Here is a 7,106-nt window from a genome sequence, read left to right as displayed (position 1 = left end):
AGGGAATGGAGGATTTTGTGGTGTACTGCGACGCATCTATATCGGGGTTGGGTGCGGTGCTTATGCAGAGAGGGCATGTGATAGCGTATGCATCGAGGCTGCTGAAGCCTCATGAGACGAGGTATCCCACCCACGATCTGGAGTTGGGGGCAGTGGTGTTCGCCCTCAAGATTTGGCGTCACTATCTGTAAGAGGTTCGGTGTACCATATACACGGACCACAAGAGTTTGAAGTATCTGATGGATCAGACCAATCTGAATATGCGCCAGAGGAGATGGTTGGATGTGGTAAAGGATTACGATTGTGAGATCCTGTACCACCCGGGCAAAGCTAATGTTGTAGTTGTTGCTTTGAGCCATAGGGCAGAGAGTGCCCCGATTCGAGGAACTTGTATGCGATTGACGGTGATGACTCCGGTGTTGGACACTATCCGGGAGGCCCAGGCAGAGGTCGTGATACCATAGAACTAAAAGAGGGAGCGGGTGATCGGCCAGGTGTCTGAGTTCGTTACCGATAGCCGATGGCAGTCGGATTTGGGTGCCGTATAACGGCGGGGCACGTACCATTCTGATGGAGGAGGCGTATAGATCGAGGTTCTCGATCCATCCCGGAGCCACTAAGATGTATTTGGATTTGAAGAAGGACTATTGGTGGCCTTGTATGAAGAGGGATGTTGCGTGGTTCGTTGAAAGGTGCTTGACCGGTCGCCGGGTTAAGGCCGAGCACCAGTGTCCGCATGGCAAGCTGCATCCACTTGAGGTTCCCCTGTGGAAGTGGGAACATATTTTTATGGATTTTATCACCAAATTTCCGAGGACCGCGAGGGGCGTCGATGCAATTTCGGTGATCGTTGACCGGCTGACGAAGAGCGCTCACTTCCTTGCTATCAGTGAGAGCTCTTCCGCAGAGAGGCTGGCCGAGTTGTGTGTGAGAGAGGTGGTATCGCGTCATGGAGTACCGATCTCGATTGTATCAGATCGAGATGTACGTTTCACTTCCAGGTTTTGGAAGAAGTTCCATGAGGAGTTGGGTACGAGGTTGCATTTCAGTACCGCCTACCACCCACAGACGGACGGGCAGAGTGAGCGGACGATTCAGACGCTCGAGGACATGCTTCGAGCATGTGTGTTGGATTTCGGAGGAAGTTGGGACACGTACTTGCCGTTGGCTGAGTTTTCCTATAAGAACTGCCACCATTCGAGTATTGGTATGCCTCCCTTCGAGTTGTTGTATGGTAGGAGATGTCGGTCTCCCATTTGCTGGGGAGAGGTAGGGCAGCACGTGATGGGTAGCACTGAGATAGTGCTTCAGACGACTGAGCAGATACATCAGGTCAGACAGAGGTTGGTTACAGCTCAGAGTCGCCAAAAGAGTTATGCGGATAGGCAATGATTCGAGCTTGAGTTTCAGGTGGGAGACTTCGTAGTCCTGAAGGTGTCTCCTTGGAAAGGAGTGATCCGATTCAGGAAGAGGGGCAAGCTGGGGCCCCGGTACATCGGTCCGTTCAGAGAGACCGTGAGGGTGGGCAGGGTAGCGTATCGTTTGGAGCTACCTGCGGAATTGAGCCATATTCATGATACGTTCCACGTATCTCAGTTAAGGAAGTGTATAGCCGACGAGTCGGCAGTAGTGCCGCTGGAGGATATTCAGGTGGATGCGAGATTGAATTATCTTGAGAGACCGATCACAGTCCTGGATCAAAAGATCAAGGTTCTGAGGAACAAGGAGGTGCCCCTGGTTCAGGTCCAGTGGCAGCATAGGAGAGGGTCCGAGCTTACTTGGGAGCCGGAGTTAGAGATGCGGGAGCAGCATCCAGAGTTGTTTGCCGAGCGAGACTTCAAGGGCGAAGTCTGATTCTAGTGGGGGAGAATTGTAACATCCGGATTCCCAGGTATTCTATGTTATTCATTTATTTTGAGTTATGAGGAGGGACTCGACGAGTTGACGCCTAGACTCGTCGAGTAGGATCGCGTTTTGCTGACTTGACTAATGAAGGGACTCGACGAGTAGATGGGTGGACTCGACGAGTCCGCGCTGTGGACAGAAACCCTAAATCTTTGGGGTTTGTGCCCTATTTAAGGGTCCTTATAGCCCTTAATTGCGGCTACCAGTCCAGAGAGAGAAACCCCAGAGAGCTTGAACGAGTGGTATAAGAGAGAGAGAGAGAGAGAGAGAGATAGCGTTTTTGATCCTTATTAGTGTGATTTTGCAAAGAAGAAGGTGTTTCCAGCAAGAGGAGGTCAAGGGGATTGCTATTCTGTGGGTTTCCAGCTTGTATCTGCAACTTTGAGGTAGTAAATCGATCCCTTCTTCTGTTTAGTATGAGATCCTTGAATTTAGGGTTTTCTATACCCTTTTGTTGGCTTGAAATGATGAGTATATTGTCCCTTTGAATGTTAGACTCTGGATCTGGACCTTTAGAGGTCCAAAGAGCCTTATCCAACCTGTTTTATGTTGTTCCATGGAAGAAATGATCTTAGGTTCCCTTTTTGGAGATGATTTCACCAAAGAGAGCCCTATGTGTGTTGCATGAGTGTAAAGGTCGGACCTTTACGTGATTATTGTATATGGGGGGGGGGGCAGATCTATAGGTTAGAGAAGCGGATCTGACCTCAGAAGGTCATTTAAGTGTTGGTATGAACGTTACTCGCCGAGTTCATAAGTGGACTCGACGAGTCGAGTCGGGGTTGCCCCGCGATTCGTGACAGGTGTAACCCGTCGAGTGAAGGGATGACTCGACGTACCGAGTGAGGCTAGAAGGATTCGGAGGACCCGCATGGACTCGCCGAGTCGTCCATGTGCACGCGACGAGTCGGGTCAAAGTTAAACCGTTGACTTCAGTTGACCTTAGGGTTTTGGTTAAGCTGATTCAGGAGAGTTCAGCGAGGGGTAGGATGGCTTTCTACCCAATCTTTAGAGACGAGGCTATGATAGGGTATTTATCAGGAATGTTATTCGTATGATAGGAGGAGGCTAGGTCGGGACGTCAAGCACGAGAGTTTATCCGACTTTGTACGAGGTGAGTCTTCTCACTATACTGTACCTGGGATGGTACCTATGTGTGATCGGAAGGTCTTGTATGCTATGAGGTGTATGTGTTGTATGCTTTTTTGTGATATGTATGTGTTATGTATGTTATGAATGAGAAGGACCGGAAGGTCATTATGCTGTGGACCGGAAGGTCATTATGATGTGGACCGGAAGGTTATGATGATATGGACCGGAAGGTCCTTATGGGTAGGACCGAAAGGTCTACCAGGGTTGTGGGACGGAAGTCCTCTGAGACACAGTGACCGGAAGGTCTTATAGCCTTGAGTGGCGTATGTGCGTATGTGGTATTTTGGGGAACTCACTAAGCATTTCTGCTTACAGTTGTTGTGTTGTGTGTTTCAGGTACTAGCGAGGATCGCGGGAAGGCACCGGTATGCTCCGTACACACTCATGGAGTTTATGTCTTGAGATTCTGGGATATGTTTTGTTATGATAACATTGGATACATTATGTTTTGATATTATCTTGTGACTAAAAGTATGTTTTAAAAATGAAAAATTGTTTTGGAAATTTACGTTGTTACACAAATCTATAGTTGAACTTACAAAAACTACATAGGAATGTCATTTGAATCAAAAGTAAATCATTCAAAATCCTATAACATATTAATAACACTCCATTAAGTGATATATGTTATATTAGGTGTCTAAGCCAATAACTAAATTAACATAATCTTGAATTATTAGCAAAATCCTTTTGGGTTGCCCTCAAACCTATTAATTGTTTGGAATGCTTTTTGGAGAGAGAGAGCCTGATTTATTAATTTATTATGTAGTTAATAAATTAATTAGAAATCAAAATAAATAATTTATTAATGTATTATGAGAATAATATAGTAATCGGAAATAGTATTGTTTAATTAAAAATTAATCAGAAATTAATTGGAATTAATTTTGGGATTAAATGGATTAATTAAAAGTGGAATGACTAAAGGTGACATTGTTCAAAAGTTGAACGTTGGCCATATCTAGAACCTCCCATAGAGGGGACAATTTCTAGAAGAGGTTATGAAGGCATTCTTGGGCTCTAAGGAAGCTTAGAATGGCTTAGGGAGGAAGTTAGAGGATTAAGGTTATCTAAAAGGAACTTGTTGTATCCACTACCTTCCTACCACCTATATAAACCCCGTAAGGGTTTATAATTTTCAGAACTCATATTTCTATGAGACAAAACTGAAAATTCTCCTTCTCCTCCTCTCTCCTCTTAAGCCTCCAATTTTCTAGGGTTTGGGTGTGAGCCATTAGAGGCACGAGACTACTGGTGCTTTCTTTCTGAAGACCAACAAAGAAGGAGTTTTAGTTTATTTGCTATAATAAACTAAAGGTGTGTATTTTATGATAACCCTTTTATTAATTTTGAAAATAGCAACATACTTCTAGGGTTCTTGATATTCACTAGTTGTTTGCAAATCATAGTGAGAACATAGATCTTTTAGGTTGCATATGAACTTATGGTTTAAGTATTTCCGCGAAAAATACGATTTTTGTAACCTATAAAACCCATCAGTGGCATCAAAGTGATTGTTCTCATTAATCTTACACAAAGTTGAATAGATCAAAATTATGGTTTATTGAAACTAAACCCTTAGGTGGCAGTTTTCAAAAATCCCGAGGGTTCTTGAAACCCTAGCCTCCACCCTAATATTTTTGAAAATTGCAAGGGTTTTAGAAACCCTAGCCCCCTTGCCCATTTTCAAAAATTGAGGTATCCCTTTAGGGTTTACCTTGTTTCCTTATTTTTATTTTAAAGGCTTTAAAATTTAAACAATTAAACCCTTATAAACCCTAGCCTATTTTAAAAAATTAGAAGGCTTACGATTAGGATAAATTTGAATTATTTTATTAATTGGTTAATTGTAAATAATTATTTAGTCCATGATAATTTAATTAATTGTTTAATTATAAGATAAAGATTAAATCAAATTTGGTTTATTTTTAAATTAAATTATTTCTTTATTAATTTCGAAAAATTTAAATTTAAACCTAGTATTTTAGAAATATTTTAAAATGCACCTTATACTATATATAATTAAAAGATTAATATATTATGTGTATAAGAGAAGTCAGTCAAATCGCTAGTACGCATCATTCACGAAGCCATACTATAAGGAGAGTTTAAGGAAGTGACCTATAAAATGACCGTCATTGGGTATCCACTCTTACCCACCGCTCTCTTGTATGGTGGAGGGTCGTTAGCCGAACGGATTTGATAGGACATAATCTCATTAATAAGTATAATGATCTGAAGTAACTAAACCATTTATAAAATCACACTCTTAGTTACTTTGGGAAAATGTGAAAAAGTATGCTAGTCCATGAAAACGCACGTCATGCTTTATATGTTGTTAGTGGAGCGTGTGTGGTTAACTGGCACACTAATAGGGACTATAAAGGGATATGATGGGCATCTCAAAAATTATCATTGTTGATGGAGTGTGTGTGGTTAACCGGCACATCAATGTGAGATGATAAATTACATCGAGGTTGTCAAGCGGGTTGGCATGGTTATTCATATCTCATTTGTGATCCTCAGCATCCCAATCACAAAATTGAGAGCATAATCCGAGATTAAATATGTCATTGATAAGAATAAATGAATCTCAAAAGATCTTGGAGTTTCATAAGATTGGAATTGGTAAAAGTCTTACCTACCTATAATAGAGTAATTAAGAGTCAAACACAGAGAACAAAATTATAGTTTATAAAATAATATTAATAATTAAACTAAATGAATTAAACTTAAATTGGGGGGAGGGGGTATTTGATTTTTCAAGTTCATAAAAACTTAATTAAAGCAACCTACTAAAGACAATTTAAACTAAAACAAAAAACTAGAAAACGGGTTTTGATCAAGAATTATAAGATACTTCCATTTAGCTTCGAATCCTCCTTTTCCTATGGTTAATTTCAACAAGTGGATTATTTCTGTTGGTTACCAAATTAAAAGTTACTAGCTACTATGATCAGACTAACTAGCGTATGTCAATTTTTGATCACTAACCCCAATGATTATGCTAGTTCAGTACACCAAATTGATTTTTAGATATATTTGGACTATGAATGATTAAATCTAAAGATTATCTATCTATGATCAAGTTAAGCAATCAAGCACATATTATGATCAAATAATGATCTCTAACACAGTTAAGCAACTAACAAGGTAAACAACTTCATGCAATCAATGGCCACTTAACTACACAAAACTTGAGAGCAAGGCTATAAAGATAGGAACTTGAACATGCTAGGATGCGATCTACCAAACACAAGCTAAAACCAACTTCAATAATCCATAAAATTAGAGATTAATACATAGTATTAGGGTTCATCTAAGTTAAACGAAAGTAAAGGGGTATTAGCCCATGAGTACAAAAGAAACAGTATAATCATAAAGTAAACTAGGCTAGACATGGTAAATATAGGCAAAAAGAATGATTAATGTGTTGGATTAGGTGTCTAAGCCCATAACCATAATTGGTATATACTTTACCCGAGAGTAGCATGGTCCATTTCGGGTTGCCTTCACGAGAACAATTTGATAGGATGGATAATTGAGAAAGAGTTTATTTGTGATTTATTAATATATTATAAGTATAATATACTAATTGAGAAATAATATTATTTAATTAGTATTGATCAAGAATTAATTTGGAATTAAATTAGTGATCAAAAGAGACTAATTAAATTAACGGGGACTAATTATGTAAATAAGTGATACATATGGTTTGGGCTATTGATCCATGATGGGATAAGTTTATGTGAGAATCCATAAAGAGTTAGTCGACATGAGTTATGGATCATAAGCCTAAGTGTAAGAATTAGAGTTACATGTGACTCTTGGATTCAACACTATATATGTAACCCCTTTATGCACAAAATTGACACTAGTGATCTTGAAGATGCTATAGCCGAATTTTGGTGCCTAGAAACTCTCTCTCAAAGTCCTCCTTTGTTCATGGTGTCTGTGACTTGTTTTAGGCATCACACTTGAGGTGCTAAGCTCTTGAAAGGCTAACAACTACAAGCTACAAATAAGAGGTATTCTTCTAACTAGTTTTA

Source organism: Lactuca virosa, chromosome 5 (genome assembly GCF_052849685.1).
Source record: "Lactuca virosa cultivar CGN04683 chromosome 5, Lactuca_virosa_CGN04683_v6, whole genome shotgun sequence".
Lineage (NCBI taxonomy): Eukaryota > Viridiplantae > Streptophyta > Magnoliopsida > Asterales > Asteraceae > Lactuca > Lactuca virosa.
Note: the sequence above shows the minus strand (reverse complement) of the source record.